Genomic DNA, 27,435 nt, shown 5'->3' with positions numbered 1-27,435 from the left:
ATGTTGTGATCTGACCTTGTATTTGTTTATAAATTTGTGTTTTTCAAGGTACTGGACTAACACAGCCCTCTGAAGTGCTTAAGGGATCAGAATCAGTTGTCTTTACTGAAGCAGTCTATCACTCACATAAAGGTTATTCCAGTCCTGCCAGTATGGAAATGGATTTGCTGGACTCACTCGCCACTGACAAAGGTGGAGCTGAAATTACTGGAAAATCTCATGTGTTAGTTTTTAATGTCTAACTTGCTTTGATCAACCAACATTGCTGCCAGGATGAGGTCAGATTACACTTATCATCACCATTAGCTTCTTAGTTTGGTAGTTGGTTACCATTTCTATTTTCAATAGGCTGGAGTGTTTTCTCCTCTGAAAACTTTTGTGTGATAAGGCCATCATGTGGGAAAAAAAAATTAAATAAAAACATAGTTTTTGGATCATAGTTGAAAAAAATATCCAGTGACCTGTGTCCTGTTTCTTGTCAAAAGCTATCATGAACAACTATGCACTGAACCAGTAAGGTCTGTGAAAGTACTAGGAGTTTCATTTCTATTTCAGCACAATTTTTTGCATGGCTTTTTGATGTGGTGGAAAAAGACTTTGGTCTTCTGGAAGTCTTTATTCAAGCATATTTCCTAGCCCACATGAAGATGTGTTTGTGGCTACTGGCTGAAAAATCTAAAGAACAGCGTACCAAAACAGGTAGAGATATACCTGTGTTGTTGGGAGTTTATTTTATAATGACTACTTTTTCTTTTCCTACAAGCTTTAGATATTCAAATAATTAAAGAACAGCCTTCAGAACTTTACTTAATAGCTCCCGAAGTATGGTGTCTTGAGGAATCTTCTTCAAGGGGTTCTCTTGAAATTCATGCAAAGTGAGTAATATTGGGCGTTTTGTTTGTTTCTGAATCTGGCTGCATTCTCAGTTTTCTGACTCTTTGCTCTATAACAGTGTGTTGAGTAAACTTTAATGTTTCTGACCAGCCCCACCTGGGGCCCTCACCAACACCCCCATTTGGACTCACCAGCTCTATACGAGCTCATGCTCCTACTCTACAGGACTCTTGCAGGCTGGAAAGCTTTTGGTGCTGTTTTGGCCCATCAAAGGGATGTTAAGGGAAGCATTATCTTCCTCAGGAAATGCTGGGCACAGCTGCATGTGGGAGTTCTTTATCGAGAGGAACTTGCCAACAGCATGTTCAGAGGACACGTCTGAAGAGCACTTTTGTCTTTAAAAGATTCCCTGCAGAATGTAGTTGCTTTCACTGTACATGTTTTTGTTAAGATCTGTAGAAGTGTCTTGTGTTCTGCTGTATGGTATATTAATCTTTGAGCCTTCTCTTGGGGGGAAAAAGCAGAAGGAATATATACTCTTATTTTATTTAGATTTTTTTCCTAATTCTTCCTTTAAGTAAAAGTTCAGGGTAGCAGAGGAAATTGATAGTGGCACACTCTGTTTTAAATAGCTTGCTCTTTTGTTCAAGATTTATTCCATTAAATAAAGACTTTGAGGTATTTCAGAAAACTAGTAAAATAATAATGAACTTTGTTTATGGGACTATCTGATGGAAGTGCAACATAAGGAATCAAAAAGGGAACAAATGATGAGAGAAATTTTAAAAACTGATTGAACTGCTTTATCTTGGGACAAGTTGAATTCTCCCTTGATAAATTTATATACACTCTAAGGTTGTTATGGGCTTGTTGGCCCTTAGTAAGGAGTCTGAGTTTTCCAGATGAAAATAATAGGGGAAAGAGTTAGGAAATTGCTCTTAATACTAGACATTAAATAGACAGTGATCTTAGTCTATGATGTCAGACAACATGGAAACCTTCCCCCTAAAGAAGTAATTGTAATAACCAAAGTATCCTGCATGAGTACACAGGGGTAGAAAAATTAGAGTATTGTGAAAATTTGTACCTGGAAGAACACTGAAATATACCGCTGCACATTAATTTAATCTATAACTGTAGAGGCTGAGCTGGACTGTTCTGATACAGGTTTTGCTGGACTGGATAATTTCAGGTGCTGAATGACCTCTGGCCTAGTTTAGAAATCACAAATATGGTCATTGGTTACCTGTAAAATTATTATTTAATGATTCCTCTTTAAGCTTGTCAGGAAGAGTAAGAACACAGCACAGAAAGAGGTTGTTAGTGTTTTTTTATCCTATCTCAAAAAGGAAGCAGGATGCTTTAGTAAGAGAAGAAAAAGAACTGAATCAGCTTTTCTGAAAAAAAATATTAGTGTAGAATAACAAAAAAGAATTACTATGGAAATACTTTCTGTGACAGAGTCTTGTTAAAAGACGGATTTATCTAAGCTCAGATCTCATACTAGGCTTCTTTTCAAAATAGAGATGCAAGTCCAAAAGGAGGAGCAAGTGTGACAAAGACTCTTCCTTTGAGTGTGGCAGGCATCATCCATCTGTGCAGGGGAGTGGTGTTTTAATTAGTTGGAAAGTTTTGCCAGCAGTATCCCTAACACAATGCTACAAGCAAATGGACATCAGTACGAGCCTAGATGAAATGCATGCTTACAGCTTATTTATATTATCAATCACTGCAACAATGGTTTGTATATATATAAAGGAAATTACCCTTCAAAGATAATTGTATAAAGTGAGTTTGGAGGATAAGAACAAGGTTAATTTGGGGAGAGAAAGAACAATATAGATACCAAGTTTTGATCTGTGATTCCAAAGGTTTGTTTATAATAGGAAATACCATAATAAAGTTGGCTTGACCTGGGACAGTTTATTGGCTTATTTTTTTATATATTTTTGGCTGTAGAGCTTGCTCAAAGAGGGAAACAGGACTGAACTGAAAAACTGTCTTGGAACAGTGAGCTTAAATTTTTTGCAAGAGCTCTACAAACTTGCTTCATAACAGATGAGGAGCTGAGTTGTTTGATTACTTGGCTGTTAGTGTGGTTGATTTATATTTGCTTCTTAAGCTATGATTGGCCTTGTTATGGAAATCCATGAGTGAGGCTACCTACCAACTTGAAATGTGGAGATTATGCCTTCAGAAATATCAAACACATATCAAAAACACCTGGCAGAAATAATCGGCCAAAAATGATTTTATTGTCCTGACACTTTAAATTATCATAGAATTGTTTAGCTTGGAAAAGTCCTTTAAGGCCATTGAGTCCAACCATTAAGCTAGCACTGCCAAGCCCACCACTAAACCATGTTCCCAAGTGCTACATCTACATGACTTTTAAATCCCTGCAGGGATGCTGAGTGCCTGGGCAGCCTGCTCCAAAGCTTGACAACCATTTCCATTAAGAATTTCTTTTAACATCCAATCTAAATCTCTCCTGGTGCAAACTGGAGCTGGTTTATCCTATCAATTACTATTTAGGAAGACAAACTGCCCCCCACCTGGCTACAACCTCCTTTCAGGAGTTGTACAGGATGATGTAAAGTCTCCCCAAGCCTCCTTATCTCCAGGATAAATAACCTCAGCTGCCCCTCATCAGATTTATTCTCCAGACCCTTCCCCAGCTCTGTTGCCTTTTTCTGGACTCACTCCAGCACCTCAATGTCCTCCTTTGAGGAGAGGCCCAAAACTAAATGCCGAATTTGAGGTGCACCAAATTCTTTGCCAAGTACAGGGGAACAATCACAAAATCTGCTCAGCTGCAGATCTGTATGCATAAAATGGCAAGTTCAAATGTCTTCCAATATTTTTTTGTGATGAAAATATCTAAAGCTGTGGGTGAGGGTACTGGTAAAGCCTAGATGGCATCCCAGACTGTCAGTAAGTGAGGATCCTGCCCCATTTGAACTGGTGGACAATTATGAAGACTATACTTATTCAAATGAAAGATTGTTCTTCAAGTAATATTTGATGAAAGGCAGGAAGGACATGTCTAAAACTCTTAGAATTCACATTGAAATGAGAAACAACATTTCAACTGGGATCTATTCAGCTGGCAATGAATTTATAAGGTAGTTTGGGTTATATAGTCCAGACTCTACAACAATGTTGTGAGAAATATTAGAGAATGGTCCTGAACCCAAAGTTTACTGCCAATATTTTGCATTGTCAGCAAAAAAAAGCAGTTAAATAAGAAATGCAGAAGGGTGTAACCAGTCATCACAGTGTCCTATTTTCAAAATTAGTGGATGAGTTGATGAAAACACCACATGTGGGTGTGGTGAGTGAAAGGGAGAGCAAAAGTGAGCATGTTTTAAAGGAGATATAATCAGGTAGTCCTATTGAAGGGGAGTAATGGAGAGTTTAATAAAATAAAAGAAGAGGAAAAAAATAAAAGAATAAAACACAAGGAATGGACTTCCATTTGCTGACTGTTGCAAGAATGTTAAAAGCAGATCTGTAATGTGTAATTCACAGTATATGAAATTCACAATAAAGGCAATTAAGAAAGAGAAAGTAAATGCTAAAGCTCTGACGAGGATACAATTCTAGTTTTTTGCATTTGCAGATGGAAACCACCTCTCCTGTACAGGGCTGCTTCCCATCCCACAAGTTAACACTCCAGAATTCTAAATGCCTTCTCCAGGCCATATGTGAGCAGGAGACTCCTGACACTCCTTTTGAAGTACTTTAGACATGCAAGCATATGGAATTGTGTGTGAAGACCACTTCCATTGCTGGTTTGAACTTGGTGACACTCTAGCAAATGGGATTTACAAATGTTACCACATAATTATACAGCTCTGACAAGTTCTGTAGGGGAATACCACCCCCTAGCATGTGTTGGGTATTTCTAAAGTTCACTAGGGAAAACCTCCACTTCAGATTTCAAACTTTACTTTCCTGTTTCAGTAACTACTTCACATTTTCAAGAAATATGCCAGAATGTGGTAGGACAAAATGTTCTGATGGTGTTTAAGTCAAGGGCATGACACAGTTGTCAAAAGAATTTAATCAAATATTTCAAGTTAAATGGAATGACAGGTCTAGTCAAGGCTCCCCAGTGATAATTTTCTTGTTTCTTCTCTTTTTCTCTTCTTTTTTTTTTTGTTTTTTTTTTTTTTGTGCATTCTTTCACAAGCAGTCAAAAAAGAACTATAACTGACTTTGTATTATAGATACTAATATTTATTTATTTATTTATTCATGTGATGTCTTGAGAAAAGTTTAATTATTTGGGCTCAAATTGCTTAACCTGTTTTGCTGTTATCCATAGAATCTCTATAGCTGTTTGCACTGAGAGCTGGTTTTTTTTTGGGTTTTTTTTTGAGATGACAGTTTACCTCATGTCATCAATGTCTAGACAAAATTGACACTTAAGTTTACAGAAAAAAAATATAATCTCACAAAAAAAGTGGCACTAACTTCATAGATCCTTATTTCATATTAATGTTTGTGGAATGAGTATGGTGGATTAAAATTTGACAGGATTTTTTTCCCCCAACCAATAACATACTTTTTATGTTTTTATGTCTACTTTAAGGTGTTAAAGGTTGCATGGGACAGCTGGTGAAATGAAGGAGGAGTTAAAAAAATATGTTATATCTTCATTTGCTTCTAAGAGCAGAACAATGAAAGTTCTGAATTTTTTTATACATATTGTCTTTATTGTGCTGGATGCTACTGGCTTGGGATTTTTTAACTACACCATTTTCTATTCACTTTCACTTTTCACAAAGGAAAATTTCACTTTCCCTTTCCCAGGGAAAGTGATTCATAAATAAGACCTTAGCACTTAGAGAATTTTTTTTTTTGTCTTTAATGTTGTTAAAGCCCATTTTTAAAAGGACAGTGAGCATCATTATGTCTATCATATAGGCAGAAAATCTGCAGCAGAAAAAGGTTAAATGACTTGCCAGAAGGCACAGAGAAAAGCAGAAGTAGCAGACAACCACCCACAAGTCCAAGGATAACTCTGTTCCTTAGTATTATAGTTCTGGAAGGTAGGAATAAGAAGCACTACACAGACTCTTCTCTGCAAGATGTCTTTTCACAACATGGCTAAGTTTGGCTCTCACTGCTCTTTCCTGCTTAGCCGATACAGTTTCAGCTTTTACAGCCATATGTGATAAGAGCTACCCTTAACATCTATAAAAATTGGTACTTAAAGGACCTTGTACTGATGTTATTAATAGAAGAAGAATTTGGAAGATCCTACTGTTGAGTTCATCTTTGCTAGATAAAGTTTCTTCCTAAACTTAACTGCCATGGAAGTGAATAAAAAGACTGGGAAAACTATTTTACCTAACACTTAACTGTTTAAATGAATTTTTGCAGGCACCTAGAAGACAGCAGCAAAACAAGACAGTAAATAGTTTTTCATTCAAAATAAATGTTAAAAAATTCTGCAGCAGAGTAACAGCAGATGTTAACTTTGCTGACTTTCAAGAAGGTTTTAGTAGCATTTTATGTGCTACTAAACCATAACACATAACAAATTAAAGGGACATGGATGAAAAAATTAAAAGGCAAACAAACTACTTGGGAAGCCACAGTTCAAAACAATCAAGATGGAAGGATCTTTCAAAATTTCTGCAGTTGCCCGTTCATCTTCAGGTAGGGAAGAATTGCCAGAACACAGTGAAACACAGTTTTGGTGCTTAAAATTATTTTAAAAATGGGAGAAATTATCTTGGAGCTGAGTGGGGATGGGATGAATGTCAGTAGGGACAACTGCAGTATACAAAGTTTAGGTAGAAGGCAGGTAGGGGAGCAACCAAATAAATTGTGTATGGACAGGAACTTGCAAAACCAGAAGTAAATATAATTATACTGTTGAAAATCAGCAAAATATATACCAGGGTGTACCAACAGGTTTGGTTCTTAGGATACACTCATCTTACTGAACAGGAAGAAGCACAACTGAATTGTGTTTAGTCTTGGCCACTGCTCTTCCAGATTCATTGAAGAGAATATAGATGGAAATAAGGAAATAAAGAAGTCCACATACCTTCATTAGCAGGGTAGAATTATTTAGTTGCAATGTTAGAAGTCTGGTGAGAAAAACAACATTAATCTTTAAGAATGCACAGAGGAAAGGAATGATCTGTTCATTCTCTTCATGACAGATATGCCAAGGAAGTAACAGACTTCATTTTCAGTAAGGAACCTAAAAGTTGAACATTAGGTATTCTTTTTATCAGGAAGGAAAGTAAAACACTGCAGCAACTGGTTTAAGGATGTTCCATTGCTGAATATGTCTTTGGAAATATGAAACATGGGCTGTGACACTTTCTGAAGCTGAGGGAGGCCTGGATAAATCCTAAAATTCTCCTCTGTGCCTAGCCACTGGTTTTGGCATGAGACATTCCAAACATAGGCCTTACAGCCCAAATAGTGCAATCCCCCACAGAGCATAAGATATGAGGTTTCAAGATTTCTATTATCTCATTAAAACACAAAATACAGCTGTCGCAAACTTAACAAAAAGTATAAACTTTCCAGATGCTTTTATTAGTATTTCACTGGGCCTGCAGATATGAAGCAGCAATACAGAGATGTGAACAGAACATTTCATCCTGAGGATGGAACTCTGTGGTCACTCAGAGTAAAAGCCATGGGAGCATCATCAGAGGCATGCTTAGCCCTTGCCTTTGCAAATTACACAAGTGGGTGAACAGGTTCTTTCTGCACCTGTTTGTGGTTAGCTTTGTTTATTTTGTACACTTTTGCATAATTCAAATTATGTTAGAATCAAGAGCAAGTAAATGAAAGCACTGCAGGTCAAAAGCCCACTGAAGCAAGTGCACATTTCCTATTCTCTCTGTGCTGCCAGGTGCCCATATGGGCACACACTGAAGCAGGTACATGAGTAACTTTTGGAAGTTTCTGTGAGCTGGAGTTGGTACTCTGGGTTATTCCCTGCTTTCTTTGGGTTTCGGTGTAATCAGACTGATTTATGTCAGCTGAAAATATGATGCTTTATTTTTAGCATTTAAACACACAGGAAGAATTCATGTTCTTGGTTTAATCCACTGTAACACTGGGATTTAGTGAAAAGCTTGTGTAGAGATGACAGGACTGCTGGCTACATAAGCAGAGGAAGGTATGGGGGAGGAATGTGCAAAGAATGTTTTTGAGAAGTAGATTAACTCTGGAATTTTAGCATGCAGTTATTATTGAACAAATAAATGACAAGGTTCTTTCTCTTCAGAAGGGAAGATTTTGTTCATTTTCACAGATAATCAGTCTGTTTCTGTAAAGTTAATAGGATGCTGTCAGGGCTTTCTTGCATGGTTTGTTGGTATGCTTTCACTTCTCCAGTGAAACAGGGGAATTATCTGAGGGAGGATGGAAAGGAAAACTGGTTCTGAGTAAAATTTCTGAAATGAGCTTAGTGAGCTAAGCTTTAGTGCCAAAATACAATTTATATGATATATATACCTGACAGAATATTGTTTGTTCCATACTTCTGCTTCAAAGTGTAGTAAATTAGGCAGCATGGAGTTACTAATGAGCAAAATTGGCCTATTCTACAAAGTATTTTTGTATCTGTATGCTGTTGCTTCCCACTGGTTTTTCTCTCCACTAGGACAGTCTGTCTCTTTCTTCTTTCTTATCTATCTTTGTGTTTAAGTTCAACCAGGACCAGTCTATTTTCAGGTAGTCTTGGATGCAAGGGGAAGAAAATCAGGTTGTTGGAAGCCTTGAATTTCCTTAGGCTGGCCTATTTCCAGTGGGATAAGTGCTCAGGAACCTCTACAGAAATATTTGTTACATGAAAGTGGGCAGGTGCCTATATATGTTTGCATTGCACTCAGATTGACCACTGGCCTCAGAAGAACAGCAAGAATCTGAGAATTCAGTCACAAGGATTGCCAAGAAGCAGCCCTCCTCAATATATTTATGGAGATCCCATTTCAGGAAAACAGAGTCTTTTGTGTTTGCTTCCAGTGGTAGGAACAGCTTCCTTTGAGAGGTGTTTGGTCCTGTGACACAGTCCTGGGCTGCAGTTCATGGAAGGGCAGCGAGTTGGCTGCACATGGCCTGGGTTATCAGACCAGGAGAAGCAAATCTTGCAACAAAAGCCTGATCTGAGACAGTAGGAGTCTGAGAGGGCTAGAAAGAAATAGGTTTCTAAAAGCCCTTTTTTAGTTCTACAAATATCATAGCATGTCATGAAGTGCATTTCAGAGCACCAAAGAAATATGCAAGGTATTCCCTGGAGCATTTAGTGACATGTAGATTGGATCATTACAGCTGTACAAAGGCATTTCAGTTTTTACCCTTAAACAAAACCTAGTGCTGCTCTTAGGCAATGAACTCTAAGGAAGAAAATAATATTTTGTGGAATAATTCCATGAAAATACATATCAGTATGAAGACATTGTCAGCAATCATTTCAAAACTCCATTTATTTCACAGTGAACTTTGTTCATGACTTCAGGGGGTATGAAATGGAAAGATAGGGAAAGCAATTTACTAAATCCAAACTGTGCCAAGCATAGATGCTTTGTCACCCATCCCTCAGTGGGGAGCTTTGCCCTTCCACTTATGCCAAATGTCACCGTCCTGGTGAATGACATAATATATACAGAGCTGGGATCACTCTAGTCTGCCTGAAGAAACTTTCTCTGCTCCCTGTTCTCATTTCTACTGCTAAAAGAAACACTTGCACCCCTGGAGATATAGCTGCCAAGTGGACTGATAATTGGTTCTACTTCTCCCACAGCCCAAAGTGAAAATACCCCATTACTTGTAAGAGTAATTTTCTGTTTTCTCAGACCTGCAAGGTGCCTATAGACAGTCAAGGGCAGTGGATCCTCAAGAATGCTGGAACAAGACAGCACAGGTGGGATCCATCTCACCTAGTTCAGTTTAGATCATAGTATTTTCATAGTGGGATTTCTGTCCAGTAGTTGCTAATCCTGTATGTTAACTCATACTTAATTTTCCTCTTTTTCCAGTAGAAAAAAGCTTTTGAAAAGGAGTAATAAGAAAATTTTCATACTCAAATAGAAGAGAACTTTCCCTAGCATTCTGGGAAAAAAAAAAAAAAGCTTGAAATATTCATGTGATGTTGCATAGACTGCCCATGAAATATGCATGAAAAATTATACAAGGTACTAGAAAAAAAACTCCATACCACTGGAAATTGGATTCTTTAATTTAAAAGATAAGTCTTTATCTAGCAAGAAGAGCAAGAATATAGTGAGAGTTAGACATGTCCCTTGTAAGTGTCATCTTAGAGAAGGCTTACTTCTGCCTCCGTAAATCTGCCTGAACCTGTGCCTTCCAGCCACCAGAGAGCTGCTTTCTCATGCTTCCACAGGTGTTTTGTAACACATAACATGCTCTGAAAATACCAGGTGGAGACACTGCTTAGCAAGCACCAGCCTAGTTGTGAAAGAGCATCAGCTTTGCTTCCTTCAGCCAAATGTAATTGCTTTGATGGTGGTTAAACAATTTTGTTAAATATCTAGTCATCCAATAAAAGTCATTATCAGTCAGGATAGCATCTGGCAGGTGAATTCCCCAGAATAATGAGTATAGTATCTGTATTTTTTTCCATGCTTTTAAAACAAACCTCATATTAAAAATTACCCTGTACATTTAGGATAGGTTTCTCCCAGAATTGCAGGGACAGCAGCAGATAGAAAGCATGTTTGGAAATCATGCTTTTACCCCAAAATTCCACACTAGTTATTAGTCATTAGCCTAAATATGATGGTGACAGATCCATTGATAAGAGATGTGTTTTCATTAAGAAAGTCATATCAGCCAGATGACAAAACCTGCCAATCTCTAGGACACTATTGGGATGTCTGCACAGAAAGTGGCTCCCGAATTGCACTTTGAGGCAAATTTGAGGCAACAAATGCTATCTACTATCATATTCTTTGTACAATTTCCCTCTGTCCCCTGAGCTGACACATTTTCTAACATACATGTCGATCTGGAAAGACCCACATTGACAGGGTGGTTTCAACGCTCTTTTGCTTCATTAAGAAAACCCAAACTTTCACACCTGTGTACTACCATGGACAGTAGTGATGATCTCATTACAGATGTCCCACACTTGATGCTGTTGAGGCAGGATGGGAATGAGATGACTCTACTCAGAAGGTGAGAGTAAAACTCTGATTTATTTCAAAACATGTCGCTCTTTATACAGAGCTTCATGCAGACCAACTCTGTTGGTCCTAAAGTGAGAACAATTCAACCATTGGTGCACAGTGCATGATGCACAGTGGTAGAACTTAACTATAAACGTGAACAACAAGAGAGATAAAGAATTATTTACATTTTTTTCCAGAACTTTGACAGGTTTCTGCCTGGTTAGGAATTTTCTGTTTTCTCTTTGACTGAATCTGAGACCTACATATGCTGACATGTCCCAGTCTTTCCTCGCTTCTACTACTCTGGCTGATAGATGAGCCTGTGTGTTTTGTTAAATGTTGCCAAGCAGAGCAGCTTAGCTGACCATCTGCATCTGTCCCTGAATTTTGGGCAGTGGCTTGGGGAGACATTATCCCAAGGAACTTCCTTCCAGCTATGCTTGTGCTGTGTCCCCTCGTCGTGGCTGCAGATGGGCTGATCACTGCTCTGTGACCAGGCTCTAGCTTGGCTTTGGCAGGCTGGCATTCTGCAGCTGCCCTGGGCCCTGGCAGAGCCCCAAATACACCTCCAGATGCCCTTGTGCTGGTAACCACAAATGCTGCACCAGTTCCACTTGGGTGGCTGGGCTGGGAGGAGGAGACGGATTATTGCCTGGCAGGAGAGGGATCAGGGGGCTGCTAAATGTGCTTTGTTTGCTTGTTGCTGTGGTTTGAAGCTTACAGCAGGTGAAATTTTGCGATGCCGATGGGCTGGTAGGGGGGAAAGGAACATGGAGCATGGTCATGTAATGCTTAATATCAAGAAAATCCCCCCAAATATGAAAGCAGTTATTTGCACTGTAGATGTGAGGCAGGCTGGCTGCGTGGCCATGGCTGCAGTGTAACATTAAATATGCAGCAGTTACTGAGCTGCAGCTCGCTGGGAATGATACACCTCCCCATTATCCCTTCTTGTGCCGACAAGCCCAGAAAGAGGAACAAAAAAAGATAAAAAAAGCTGAGCTGAGTGTTCATTCAATCTGCTTAAATGCGTTCGAAAAAGTGTATTCCAGTGTTTTGGGCTTCAAAGATTTTCAACTTAAACGTTAATTTTTTTTCCCCCTCTTATGTTTCAATCAAGAAAAATGATATGAGGATGAATCAGATACAGGAAATTACTGGCTCGCTTCTAGATGTCATGAGATACATACATACATACAACAGAATACAAAAGTTTACCATGTTTAGGTGTAAGTTACAATCCTTTGTACATAACAAAAGTATTTTACTTATGATAAAGAGAATTGAGTACTGAATGTGCAGCTCTCATTCTACTTAATTTTTTTTCTTTGCAGACCAAGACATCACTTAGATTAAGAAAATGATGTGTGAAATTTATCTTACAATCTGTTTAGGGGACAAAATAATTTTTAAAAAGATTTTACAGTGCAATGACATGGTTTTATATAGTGCTATTATAGTTATATTCACTCTGAATATTGAGTCGTAGTCATGGGAGAAAGACAAAGGGAGGAGAAGGTTATATAATTTGCTGGAAATTTTCTGGTTTTCATGGGGTTTTTTTCACTATTTGTAATAAATTTAAGTGTTACAATGCATCATGGTGATGGTATGCAATGAAATTTCTAAAATTTAAGTAAATTTTAAGATCATAACAGACTTCATATCACACATCTGTTTGAAATGCTGTACTTCTCTGTTGACAAAGGTAATTGTTATATTTAAGAAGGCGAGGAATTCTGTTTTTCTTTTTTTCCTTAACATTTTATATATAACCAATTTCAATGTCTTCCTATCTGTGTTTGTGCTGAGCTCTTTTTTTTTTGTTTGTTTCTGTTGTTATTTTTGGGGTCTCTTTTTGGAGATTTATTTTTTATTTTAAATTACTACTACTATTACTTTTTTGGCTCTAATAAGGAAGATATATATCTATACTAGTGTCTTTATTAACAAAAAAATATTTACAGAACTCAAAAGCATATGTCGTCATTGAAACTACAAAGAAAGTTTCAATCTGAAATAAGTGTTTGTGGAGGGACTTCCATATCAGCTGATAGTTATATTCCTCTTACACTGAAATTTTAAAAATATATTTAAGTATATTTAAATTGCACAAGGGCGGGGATATTAATAACCTGTTTGATCCATTCTGCTCCATGCTGACCCAGGGCAGTGCCTTTCCTATGGCCAGACTAGGTGACTTCTTTTGGGGAGTGGGATGAGTCAACACAAGAGATTAAACACTACTTAATTAAACAGTTTCTGAAATGCAATATGTGCTCATACAGTATATGCTGCTCTTAAAATTTGACAATAAATTTGATAAGTGTTTGGTAGTTTCTTGCTATTCTTGCTATGTAATATTTGAGTTATGGCAGGGCAAGTGCTGGCAGCAAAATTTTGTTTCCACTTGCATAATTGTAAGAGTCATAAATTGGTGGAAAGATCTTTTTTTATTTTTTATTCTCTCAAGGGATGTTCTTTCTTAATATCTCTTCTAAAAAAATCTATGGCAAGGACCTTAATGATTTCAGAGCAAACTAGATGGAGTCCTTATAAGCCTCTCTAAAAATTCCTTTAAAATGTTTTTAATGTGATTCCATTTCAGTAATGCCTTCTCTGTTAGCTTTTGTCTTGTCTAGAAATAAATATTTTAAATTACCCTGCATAAGCTTAAAGTTCGACAAATAGAAATTGGATCATCTTTCTTTTGTCAGTTGGTATGTCCTTTTCATAGGTGTGCAATTTTTTTTAATCTATCCCTCTGTCCCTCCCAGCTCCCTCCTTTTTGTTTTCTTCTGTTGTATTGAACACATATTGACTCACAAATTTTTAACATGTATGCCCTATGAAAATTCACTGCTTTCTGAAATTGCAAGTAAGAAACACAGCTGAATCTGTGACTTTTATGTCAGGCTAATAGACAGAGATGTATAATCTGGAGGCTGGAATTGTGCCTCTGTTCTGCAGTTTAACATTCAGGCAGTAATTTAGCCAGGAGCTGGCTGTGATCTGGGATATTGTGAGGCATGGCTGTATACTCCATGTACCTGAAGCATTTAAAGGCTTAATGGAGCCCCTAATTATTCTCCCATCTCTTGCTGCACACTAAAGGCAGCAGCTTTAAAAGACTACAACTATGACTGGGAGAAAGTCTGCAAATAAACAATGTAGGCAAGTAAGGAGAGCAGGTTAAGTCTAGGCAGTTTAACATGGGTCTTGTGGTCTGCTGAAATAAACGGGCCTTGTTCTCTTATCTTTCCTTCTATGAAGTAGTTACAATAAGAGCTGAAAATGTAATTTCTTCCAGCTGGGGATTTACAAAGTCATATGTATATCTATATATATAATTTTCTGGTCTTTGAGTATAAAATTTTTTTGTTAACTTGAGACAGGTAAACCCACTAACTACATAAAAAGGAGAAAATCATAGGCAGTAAAAGATGAAATGCAAAAAACTGACTTGCAGGTTGGACTAAAAGACAGTTGGATACTCTTCAAAGCACGTCTACCTGGTGCTGTGTTTAAGGCATTAAACTGATGCTGTAGCTGGATGAACTGGTCACTTTCTGTATGCTAAAATCAGTCAGAAGAGAGCATTTGCTCTGTTGCAACCTTGGGTGACTTGCCAGGTGAGAGTCTTGTGTTGATTTTTTGTGACCATGGAAGCCTTTACTAAGTTCAAGGCAGCAAGTGCCTCATCTGATGGAGCCTGTGCTGTGAGCAAAGGACACATGGAGAATGTTGGATTGTTGAATTTTGGGATATACTTCTATCCAAGAGGTTTGAAGGGACTTAGCCAGGCTGGGTGCTCTAACAAGGAGGCTGAAGGTCAAGCCCTGTTTTTGATTACAATAAAACAAATTCAGTCCAAACCCACTGCAGTGTAAACACTAATTGTATTCTTGCTCTCTGATACTTCCTGTAAATTATTTAGGACTTTATGTCCTTCTTTTGTTGCTTTCTGACTGAATTTTTATTGTCTTTGCTTTACTTGGATATATAATACATTAGGACAGGGAAATCATAGAATTAAGTACGAATCTGATGGCTGTAATTCTTTCTAATTTGTTTGTTTGATTTTTCAGTACTGAAGTGTCCAGGCATTAATTCAGTGTCCTGCACACAAAGTGATGAACTTCAAACACATTTCCACAGTTCAAATCAAAACAATGTTTCTTTTGCATGACTATTAAAACAAATTATAAGTGTGGTATTTAATGGTTGTAGATTTGTTGATGTCAAAGTCTTTATTATATACCTCCACAGGAAATCTCTATTAGAGTTTAGTAAGTATCACTTCTAATTTTGTTTTTTTATACATTGAAAATAAAAATTGGAGCAGCTAGTATCTCAATTCATGGTTTCCCATTGTATTTCATAGTGCCATGGATAAAAGACCAGCTTAGAGGAAAAGAGAAATTTGTTAATGCTGGGAGTAAAAACCTGGTGATAAATTATTAAAAAAAAAAATTTAAAAAGAGAGTGCCAGATTCTGTACTGAGGGGATAGAGGGGATGCCCTTGTGTTGTTTAGAGGGTTTGAGGGAGGGTGATTGACCCGTACAGCCCAAGAGGACTTCATGCAAGTACAACTGTGCCCCCACGTGGAGATGACAGAGCTCAGGGCTCACACCGCCCCTCCCAGAGGTGCCCATACCCCAAAAGTCATGCTGGTTTCAGTGAAGGTGAAACTAAGTCCAACAATTTTTTGCTTTGAGGAGCCCTTTAGACATGGACTTTGGTGTGTGCTCTGGTTGCAGCTGAAAAAAAGAAGACTGTTATATAATGAGAGGGGTTTGCTCTTTTGTTTTGCCTTTTTTTTTTAAGACTTTTTTTCTTGCTTTCCAGTACAGATGCAGATGCTGGTACTCTTTTTATTTAACGAAATTGCTTTTTTCCTCTAGCTTGCACCCTATATTTTCAACTACTTCTGCTTCATTTCTTAATAATAGCCCAGCTGCCTCTTGTTTTTCTGTGTCTTTGTTGATGCATTACTTAGTTATGCCTCCTGAGAGTTTGCTTGCTGAGCCTTTATAATACCCAATGGAAACAGTTTTAGGGAATATATCATTTTACAGAGCAACACCTATTTAGCTTCCATTCCATATTGTTGAAAGCGCCTTTTGAACAATCTCAGCTTAAGAATAAATATAGAAGCAGAGGGTGTGACATTAAGTTAAAGAGTGAAACAAGATCATGGCCTGGAATTTAAAAATATGCATAAAGAGAATGTCAGTGGGTGCTGTGATAGTCTCTGTTAACAACAAAGTGAGGATGAGATGACCCCTCTTACATCCTTGATGATGTGCATGACTCCAGTATCGAGTACCAAAGTGTGCTCTGCTTATCTTGACATCTATGGCTGGATGAAAATAGCAGCTGAGGTTTTGACCAAAACCCCCTCCAAACTGGAGCAGTGTAGGAATGTTAGAAAAATCTCAAATAGATGACAAACCATCCTACACTATTTTCTTTCGAAGGCCTTTTATATAAGTAAAGAGCAAAGTTGTGGGCATTTGGAAAACTCTGCTTGGAGAACAGTTCCTACTCATACTGCAAAGAAGGGGAGGGAGAAACCCCCTTCCTTTCAGACTTTTGATCCTAAAGGGAGCTTATTTAAATTAAATGAAAAGGAGAAATGTGAAAAAATAGTAAGAGAAATTAAATATTTCTCTACTCCTAAGAGAACAAGCGTCTTCATTTCTGGTATGCAAGCTTTCCCCCTGAATAGACTTGTGTTCATATAAAACTATTGAATTTCCAAATATAAATAGATAACTATTGGCAGGGTACTAGTATGATATTTTTTTTTTTTACTTGAGCCATGCAAGTGAGTGACACTGAATATGTGAGCTTTTCTCAGTGAGCCCAGAGGGACTCTTTTGCCAAGGTTTCAAACTCAGCAGCTTGGTTGACATTCCCCCAATGAGGGCCATCTAAAGTAGAAAAGGACCCATGGATTCAGCTCAGGACAGAATTTGTCATATCTTATATTTCCACCTTCCAGTTTCAAATAGAGTATTTGTGAAGTATTGAACACTACAGCCACTAGCCATTTAAAATTCAAAGACAGAAGCCTCTTTATCTTGTGAAGACTAGGAATAGTGTGCCAGGTGATATGATGTGAAATAACACTTGTGCTCTGGTTTGAAGATTGATTTTTTTTTTTCAGGCCAAAAAGTCAGTACAAGTAGAATTGTGAATATGCCAGCCAGATTACTACATTTAAGTGTGAAGGCTTATTTCTACTTAGATCTCCCTTGGTGATCATACAGTTACACAACTATTTTTTCTGGTCTAGAGCAGCGCAGAGGATTCTACCAGTCCTTCTCAAAACAGTAGGGGAAACTGTGACAAAAATAGAAATCAATGTATATGTCCCATCTACTTTTTCCATTTCCTTCAGTTGTTGCCAACTACACCAGAAGACAATTTGAACTTCTGATGATCTGGAGTAGCATTTGGGATGCAATGAGAATTTCTTTGCTGTTAAACTTTTGGTAATATTTGTGCAAGGACTGGTTGAAATTATTTAGACTCTAAGGGTAAATGACTTCTGCAGTGGGGCTGCTAAATGAAAGTAATCCTAAGATAAGGAGTGAGTCCTGAAGAGTCATGATGATGGCATAGTTGTTTTAAAATTTTTTTATTTCAATTTCTTATGCCATAGACTTTGAAATAATTAGCCTGTAGCTTGAGTTTTGATTTTATTTTAGAATAGAAGATGGAAGCATCCAGTTCTGGTTGTTGCATGATCCCATCATGATAGTTATCAATTTCTTCTCAGTACTTTCTATTATAACTGGAAATTTTAACTGGAAGTCTCATTCTCAAAGGTCATTCTGGAATCTAGTTGTTGCTCAGCAAATATGTAAACTGCACCAGATTTTTGAGCCTTTGGTAGCTTCAGTCTGGGTATCCTCAGTCTGGGATTCGCCTGTTTCATTGCCAGACTGGCATGTTTGAGACACATAATTTGACACCTAATCCCTTCTTTCTATAAAGATATCACTTATATGTTCTCAGATAACTTTTTTCCCTGGTTGTCCAAGGAAAGTTCGTCATTGTGACAGCGTGTTTTCTTTTGTGGTATCTGTATTTTTTGTTTCATGTTGCAGATGTAAGCTTAGTTAAGAAGCAATAAAGTAAATCCTAAGACATTGATTCATTCAATATCTTCTTGTTTTCTGCAAAAAGGAAAGGTCAGCAAAATCTTCAATGGAGTCACTCTGGAATTCAACAGAGTATAGCAAAATCTGTAGCTCTTTTAAATCTATATGTTTTATTATTTAAAAAAAAAACATTTTCTAATTATCATATGGGTTAAAGATGATGAGGTTTAGCTGTGACACGTCTGATCTTTATTTTATTGTTAAGTGCCCAATAAAATGCTCATCAAATGAGAGTCACTGTGAAATGCATTTACACGAGATGCATCCAGTGAAGGAAGGTTCTAAGTGCAGTAACACCCATTAAGGATACCTTGCTGGCAGCAATTATTGATGAAGCTTCACAGACAACATCTCTGACCTCTGGTAGGGCACAGAGACCTTCAGTGCATTTTTGAAAATACACTGCCTCTTTGGGGTCTCCTGCAGTGGTTTGATGTGGTTCTGTCAGACATATGCAATCCAAGATTTAAGACAAGGGTAGAAAAGTGAGTTGGGAATAGGAAGAAATGAGGTGTACCTGGGGCGTTTCTCAGTCCCCTGGCAAATCTTGTCCACATTTCAATTTTTGTTTTCTTTGCTGACATATTGATTTTGAATGTAGATGAAGAAAATGGAGAATAGGGCCAAACAAGCCTTAGTAATTATTTAGGGCCACCCTTGCTCTGCACCTAATCCTGATGGTAATGGTAAACTGTAAAACTGGTTTTGCCTAATTATTTTTTCTTTATTTTTGGGGTGGATTAAAATTATTATTCCAATCACCAAATTCCTGCTTATTTTTTTAACACGCTTTTTTGCTTTTTTTTTTTTTAATGTGATCTTTGTCCTTGACTTGAAGATTTAGTCAAAGGACAAAATTCTTTTGTTTGGGAGAATTTTTAGTTCAGCCTTGAGAGTTTGGGTTCAGAGGATCAGGTTCATGACTTATCAGCATCTTGTATAAAAATGCAGTTCTGGGCCATTGGCTACTTCCAGAAGGACTTCAGAGATCACTTCATTAAAAAAGACAATTTCTCAGACTTTATATTACCAGTGGGGTTTTTTGTTTTCTTATTTCTGTCTCTATCCCAAAGTAAATTTTACTGGTTTCCTATGCAACAAAGATTTCTCTTATATTGACCCTGTTTATGTCTATATTTCATTTGTTTCAGCCTACATTTTTTTTCTGCTGTTTCACTGGGAGCTGTAGCCATTTCAGTGCTGAATTTATGCAATGTTTTTTCTACTGTTGTTAACAGCCACAGAAGTGAGGCGGTAAAGTCAACTTAAAGATGGGAGAGAAAGGAAACAGACCAAAAAATTGTGATCCATATGGTTTACCAGAATCCCAGTTGCTCTCCAGAGTGTTTTCCTTGTGCTAAGAGGAGTTTTATCTAGTTTTAGCTTAATTTTCATCTTGTACGTTTGTTTAAAACTTTGATCCCATTTTCAGCCTTGCATAAAAAATAGATGGGACTTTCATCGGTAGCACCTAATCATACAGGGGATCCATAAATCAAAAGCATTCCAGTGGAGAAACAGATTTCTTTCAGTAATTTTAAGTTTGCTGAATATAGGCTTTCTCTCTTGGTTGTTGCAGGCAATCTGCTGGCTTCTGGGAGCTCATAGCTGTGAGCTAAGAGCTACTTGTCATTCACCATCTGATGCTGTGGAGTAGTAAACAGTAAATTTGTGCACATCTTCAATTTCAGGTGCCTATATTTATAGGCAATCTAGGCATATTTTGCCCATATTTTCATACATCCAGCATATGGAGTGCACTATGTGCTCATCTTCTCCTTGAGAGGTTCTGCTTCTCTGTGGAAATCAATACTGAGGCAATAAATAGCATCAGGTCTGCTATTTTCAACATCAGTATGCCTGTGAATTGTATGTCTAAAGTGCTCATTAGCTGTGTGGTCAGAGCCACAATATCTTCAAGTACTGTAGTCTGAAAACATTGAATTTTATGTTGTCCTCTGATAGCAGACATGTTTGGAGATAGATGTAATAATTTCTCTTGTTTTTTAGATTTTCTATTGTTTGTACAGTGCATGAAGGATATCCAGGCAGGTGCTTCATGATTTTGGCCTGTGAATTTCCCCTTGATGTTAAGGAAATCAGTCTGAAAATTTGATTGATTTTTGCTTTCTCAAATGAAACCTGAGGTAAAGAGATTTTTCTTGGTAAGAGAGATAATTCCTTTCTTGCTATTAAGTTCCATGAGATACATTAAATGGGTACCACAATCTTTCAGAAACACAACTTTTTAAAAGATACATTAAATGGGTACCCCAATCTTTCAGAAACACAATTTTTAAATATTATCTGCCAGCTGGTTTTTCAACATATAATAACTTCACTGTGGGAATGAATGTGTGTATTCTACTTTTTCTTGAGACAAAATCTATCTGAAGTCTAGCTTTCGCCAACACACTGAAAAATCTAAATTTGGGATTTCTTTTGTTCTGTCAGTTCTCTAAAAAAATAAATAGCATAGAGATTTGGCCAGCCTTGGTCTGTGAGGCAAACAGAGTCCATGCCTCTTATTTACATGATTATCTACATTGTGCTTTCATTTTGCTTTCAATCAGGAAGAAATCTGTGGAAGAGTGGTGAATGTGGTGATCCTGTAGCATGGCAGGGATTCCTGCCAGACCTGTGCAGGATGCAGCCAAGGTGGGGTGAGAGGATGGCTGCCTTTGCACTTGGTTGTTGAAACAGCCTTGCTCTTGGTATCAGTAAATACCATTAGTTTATTAGTTAAATACCATTTAGTTTACCACTCCTGCTTTGTGTAGCTAATTTATTTGGATAACAATTTATCTGTGCAGCCACCTTATACAGAACAGTTTGGGCAGGGAGATTGTTCAGTGTATTGTGCTAGGATACCTGCTTAGGCTTGGCACCAGTTACTAATCTTTAGCTACTAAAGTAAGCAAAATATTGAATTTGGGATAGACAGTTTTTTACCAAATCCAAGTTTTTTTCTCTGACTTCACCAGTTAAATGCAGCAGGTATAAGAATGCACCTTCAGTGGACATAAGGTTCTTCAGACCATAGAACACCTCAGATTCTTTTCAGAGCCTAATAATGTGTATAGACAATGGGGTTTTTTTCTTTAACAGCTGCAGTGTGCAGGTGGTGAACAGAAGTTTTTCTGAGCTGTTGTTTGAGAAGTGTTAAAAAATTGGTTTACATTTTTGTTTTTTCTTTTTCTGAGAGTATGTTATACAGGTTTTTATACCTGCAAAACAGTCTTCTCCTTTTTTGAACTACTAGATACCTTGAACATTAATACAACAATTCCACTTTTTCATATATTTTGTGAGTACAAGAAATTCTAGTATTGAAAAATACTTTTTTTTTTTTTTATGATTACGTTTGTGTACTTTGTCCGTGACATTTTCTTGAATTTTTTATTAAGCAAAACTTGCTGGTGCTGAGTAGTTTATTCCCCAGGGTTGCAAATCAGGTCTATGAATCATTAATTTTATTTATGATCAAGAATATCATCCAAAGGTAGATAATATTATTTATCAAAATACCACTTAGAAACTTTATCTTAAACTAAAATAGAAAGAACGGTACATAAACCCCATGTAACAGTGTAATGAACTTTCTTGCATATCAAGTATATATTGAATTAACTTGAGATGATCATCAAGATGTATTGAACCAAGGGGTAAATATTGATTGAGTCAAGGCTGAGATTAATATTTACCTCAAGGGTCAAAATTTTTGATGTTGACTGAAATGTGAAGTCAATATACATATATTGTTAATACATTCTGAATGCATTCAACAGAAATCTCTCAAAATTTGTTCTATAACCCTGGAGATCCCCAGGGACACTTTCCAGCTAGTACTAAAAAGAAAAAATAAGAAATGGAAGAAAATGACCCTGTTTAATTAGTAAGTCAAATACATATGTGCACACACACACCCTCCTTATCTAGTGATCAGACAGGAACAAGAACTTTCTAGATAAGTGCAAACAAATTCAGCATCTATGCAAACCCCTAGGGAATTACTAAACCCCCTCACCTCCACTTTGGTTTCATGGATAAAGTATGTTTATTTGGATGTGCTTTATGTATCATAAATATATATTAATAAAAGTTTACAAAATCCAGAGGTCCTCTGCCCTTCCTCCTGAATACTGTGGTATATATTGGTGTCTCTGGAGCGAGAAGAATGGGACAGGTTTCTATCAGGAAGATCTGCTTTTGAGCAGGGCCAGAAGAGGGCCACAAAGATGCTCGTAGTGCTGGAGCTCCTCTTCTGCAAAGACAGGTTGAGAGAACAGGGATCATTCAGAGGAAAAGTAGAAAGACAAAGCTCTGGGGAGACCTCAGTGTGGCCTCCTAGAAGCCATGATGCACTTCCAAAAGATAGGGAGATTGCCTTTTTGCACAGGCAGATGATAGGAGAAGAGGTGGAATGATATTAAAACTAAAAAAGAAGAGATTTAGATTAGATGTTGGGAGGTGTTTTTTGCTCAGCAGGTAGTGATGCACTGGAACAGCCCACCCAGAGAAGTTCTGGATGCCTCATCCTCGACAACATTCAAGGCTGGATTGGGTGGGACCTTGAGCAATCTGGTTTAGTAGATGTAGATTTTAGTAGATTTAGAACTCAATGAGCTTTGAGGTCCCTTCCAAGCCATTTCTATGATTTTTATGTTGCTCAGTGTATTATTGGCATTTGAACAAGAAAACTACTATGGATGTTATTCTTGCCAAACTATGATTCAGCCATTCAAGACAGTTTTAGCCCTTTGTTTCACATAAATAACTAGAGAAAGGCCTTCATGAGGCTGATTTTAATGACACTGAGGCATATTCATGTGGAAAAAGAAAAGAACTATACCTTATCTCCCCATCTGTAAAATGAGTTGTCAAGTCTGAGTTTCCTATGTCTATTTGTGTGTGAGATTCTTTGTGTGCCATTTTTTTCTCCATACATCTGTTTAGTTGTTACTAAACAAGAAAAAAATAAATCACCTCTCATAAAACATGTGCAGTCTTCTGTTGGAAATGGGCATCTGTCTTATGCATGACTTTGGAAAACTCCCAATCTGTTACACAGGGCGGCTAGGCTTTCTTCCTGAACTCATGGTTTTTATCAAGTTGTGGTACTGAGAAAATTTTAAAAATTATATAGAACAACACTTCTTATTGAGGTTTAAGAAAGTGATGGAAAGAAATTGAGGTTAAGTCTTTGCTGACCCATCTGTCTAGTTCTTGCAAATCATTTGCTCTGTCTGTTTACCAATGGGGTGTGACAGTTGCAGTGTGCAGGCACAAATGAAAGAAAAAACTCAGCTTTGGCTTTGAATTGCCCTCTTTCTAAGGTTAAGTCTCACACAAATGGTATTTTAATGAACAGTTTGTGTCTAATACAGTTTTATTTGAATGAGCAATGTAGCGATGTTATTGCAACATTGCTGAACATTCCTGCTATTTCCATCTCTCATTAAAATAATAAAATACAGTAATGACCTGTTGCTAAGGATAAAAGTTGGCTCAGAATGAGATTCTCATTCAGCATCTTGTGAGTTATACTGCACCAGAATGGCATCACATTCCTTGCAAAAACAGAAGAATAGGCAAAGGAAACCTTTGAATCTTGCTTGTGTACTGTGGAAGGAGTAACATGAGAAATAAGTGCAGTTCAAAGACACAATGGGAGACAAAGCCCAGCCTGCTTTAGCACAATGAAGAACTAGAAAAATTTCAATTACAGTAGTCTTGTTCATTTTTTACTTTGTGTCTGTAAGCCTTCTTGAAATAGATTTAAAGGAGCTGGAGCTCCCAATTTTTAATTTGTTCTTTCTCATGGTATTTTTGTCTATTTTCATTTTTTTATTGTTTGTTGTGCTCTTAATGTACGCATTCGTATTAATTCTTAAAAGATACTTCAGGCTTTTTGAAGACTATATTCTGAGCTATGCAGCCAAATCTTCTTCTTATAAAACATCCAAGGATTTCTTTAGCTGAAGATAGAAGAAGTTAAAAGTTGTTTCTTCCACTAAGTGTTCTATGTTTATTCAGCTACTTTACTGGAGCTTCAAATGTAGGACCAAGGAGAATTTTGCCAAAGGGTTTGACCTGTAGGAGGAAAGCCAAACCCATCTGAGCTATATATGCTAATCTTTTCCTCCTATGGTGAAGTTGTTTGAGGAAGAGTTATCATTGCTAAGATAGAAGTTTACTAATCCAAGAACTCCATGGCACAAAGGTGAATAAGTGAACTTGTCAGATCATTTTCAGGACTTTTGGGTGTTCCTCCTACTTTGTCATCTTGTGGCATTTTCCTTCTCCAAACCATTCCTTTGTTTTATGGAAGAGATGGTATTATGGCTACTTCCTACATCTAGAAAGTAATTTTTATTCTGCTGTCCCTACTTAATTTTTAGTTGTTTGTTTTTAAGTTAATGGCAGTACTGTAGTTAAGCATCAATTTGTCATTTTGTATGTTTTTTTTAAAGGAAGCTTAAGATACCACTGCTCCAAGTCAGAAATATTTTTGGTTCTGGTCAAAAATAGCTGGTAACTGGAGAGACTGAATTTCACCTGCTATGCAGAGAGCATTCAGTTGCTTGAACCCTAGCTCTGTGTTGCTGAACAATCTGCTTAAAGCTGTTATGGTTATGATGAGTTGTTAGACATAGATCACACTGTCAGGTTGTCCTGGTTTACTTGGAGTCAGAGCTCATAGAAATGTAAGATAAAGCAATCTATGAACAGAAATATCACTGTTTTTTTCTTCTTCTTGCTGGATAAAATCCTGCAAGCTTTGCTTTCAGAGTTCATTATTGGAAGGGGGGAAGTCGACCTGTTATGTTCACATACCATCTGTTCAAATATGTGACTCCTAGGACCAGTAAGTCCTTTCTTTTCATGCAGTTTTTAAGTACTTCTGTCTTTCAATTCTTGCTGTTTGCCTGTTGTTTGCCTGATGCCAACATAACTCAGTCAGCAGCCTCTGGACACACGTTGCCAACCTGTGAGGTTCAGATGGCTTTGAAGAGTTGTATGTTAATGCAAATTTAGTTTCAACAAATTCTGATCTTTTGTTAGATCAGAATCTGCTTTTTTTTCCCCCTTTCATTCTATTTCTTAAGAAGCCAGATTGACAATTCCCAACGATTATGGTAGTGTGTTTTTAGCACAGATATAAAGGGAAGATGAAAAGTTTAAATCTTGAAAGCAAATTTCTTCCTAATTCCCAGGGGGTTGATATAACTGGACTATAACTAGTCAGCAGCTAACTTTTCCAGCCATGCTGCTAGATCTATGGGAGAATTACCCTAACTGACAGACTTTTCCAAGGGAGAAATCAGGGGTGGGGGGATTACTAAAACATCCTTATGATGGTGAGAAGACTTATAAAGGCTTACCAATGTAATACAGATACCATTTTCTATAGGTGAAATTCACGGGTTATTTTCTCCTTTCAGGTGGTCTTCTGTTTTAAATCTAAGCAATGATTTTGTGAAGAATTTAATCTGCAGAGAAACACCCAGTCCATCTGTCAGACATCGTTCATAATGTACTTTTCTTGCTGTAAGTGACAAAGTTCAGGAAGAAATTCTAAAAGAAAAAATCAAAAGCTTTTATTGAAGACCTTGAGGTGCTATCCCTGGCATCAGTTTGAAGGAAAGAATAAAATCAGGTCCTATAATAAAATAATAGAGATAACATTCCATTTTTAAGACTAAGTTTTAGCAATTTGAGTGCAACTTTTTTCTTATTCTTTGCCCTCAAATAATGAAGAATTACACTGAATTTCTGTTACTTATTTTAGACTGGCTAGGCTAGTTTCAGCCTTCTACAGACATATTGTTGTTGTGGAGTAGGTCTGTGTGTGACCAAATGTATTTCTATTTATTGAGGAGAAAGAGGAGAGAACGGCTTGTTTCTATGCATACAAAAATACTCTGCATTTGCACCTGATGGTGTGGATATGATCTGCATTCATAAACTAATTTTTCCTTCTAGTGAAACAAGAACTTATAAGACATTTCTTGTGCAGAACTTCCCAAGGTGAGCAGGAATCCCAATAGAGTTTCCTAGAAAAATATTGCTGCTAATTCCCAAAGACATCTCTCCAAAGGCATTATCAATATTGTTGGGTCCAGAAGCACCAGACAGCATTAAATGCCTTTGGGATCCATAGTGAATTTACAGAACATCAGCAGTGTTTACATAACAGAAGTAACTGTATTAACTACTAATGCAATGTATACCCTGAGGCAATGTAGTCAGACTTTGAATGACTTGTAGAAGCAGCTTTTCATACCATTCAGAGGGTGGGGGCAGCCAAAAATATTCTCAGTGACAGTGTGAGTCTGTCGCTGATCTTCAAATGTATCAAGTTGTCTCTACTGTTCAAGCCTGTCTCTAAAATAAGGTCACTGAAGACTTTTGAATGTGTCATTCTGGTTATTGCTTTCCAAGATATGCAGAATCTGCAGTCATGAGCTATACTGTGGGTTGTGCAATATGTCTGTATGTAGGTAGAGCTTGGTCTCCAGCAGGAAGAAGGAAAGGGAGCATGAAACAGCTACAGAAACAAGGACAATTTGACAAATAATTTTTTTATTGGTGTTGAAATGCAAAATAAGGTGATCAATGAAACCACTGTGTTGTCTGAGCGTGAGAAAGCTCCTGGGCTCTGCCTCAGTTGAGATGAGACAGAAAGTGCAACTTAGAGCATGAGCCCCCTTCTGCAAATATTTAGGAGAGCTTCTTTATTGCACTGCCTCGATTCTGTATTTTCAAATGGGATGATTCAGGATGGACAAGCATTTTTTTCAACCCAAGCTTAAGTGTAAAAACTGAAGTATTTTATGAACTACATCTCTGATGATTTATTAATCATGTATAGGTGTTTCTTTTTCTAACTACTTGTTCTGATATAGGGAATTATATATGGTTAATATGCAATGAACATGCAGAGAGATACATGTATAGCACTATGTCTCCAATCTATTGTACTATAAAGATTTTTTTTAATATTATTTTCTCTGACTCAAGACTATGAAAGGGAAGAACTGGTGTGGAAACCCAGAATTATTTTTCTTTATTTTTAAGAAAAAAAATATTTTAAAGGCTAAGTTTTATTTTAAACTTAGCCTTTAAAGTGCAGGTATTGAGATTAATTAAACAGTCCTAAAATCCCTTGTGTGACTCCAACCTTTTCAGTTGTACTGTAGTCACCAGAGCCCTGTACTTTTCAAGATGATATTTTAAACCCCAAACCCCATC

The 27,435-nt window shown here is 37.2% G+C and overlaps 1 protein-coding gene across 9 annotated transcripts in view; it reads left to right on the top strand.

The window, feature by feature from the left end:
• Positions 1 to 27,435, top strand: part of LOC144248939 (uncharacterized) — a 409,608-nt gene that overhangs the window by 348,699 nt on the left and 33,474 nt on the right. Inside the window, exons 10-11 of one of the 9 annotated variants that reach the window (XR_014957933.1) lie at positions 49 to 25,048; positions 25,626 to 25,731. The exons of 5 other annotated variants lie outside the window; for them this stretch is intronic. The gene's annotated coding sequence lies outside the window, so the exon portion shown is untranslated. Of the gene's footprint in view, positions 1 to 48; positions 25,732 to 27,435 lie in introns of all 9 variants that reach the window. 3 more of the 9 variants (XR_014957939.1, XR_014957937.1, XR_014957922.1) reach the window with 3 other exon arrangements.

This window comes from Lonchura striata, chromosome 1 (genome assembly GCF_050655825.1).
Source record: "Lonchura striata isolate lonStrDom1 chromosome 1, ASM5065582v1, whole genome shotgun sequence".
NCBI lineage: Eukaryota > Metazoa > Chordata > Aves > Passeriformes > Estrildidae > Lonchura > Lonchura striata.
This window is presented reverse-complemented; position numbering and strand designations above follow the sequence as displayed.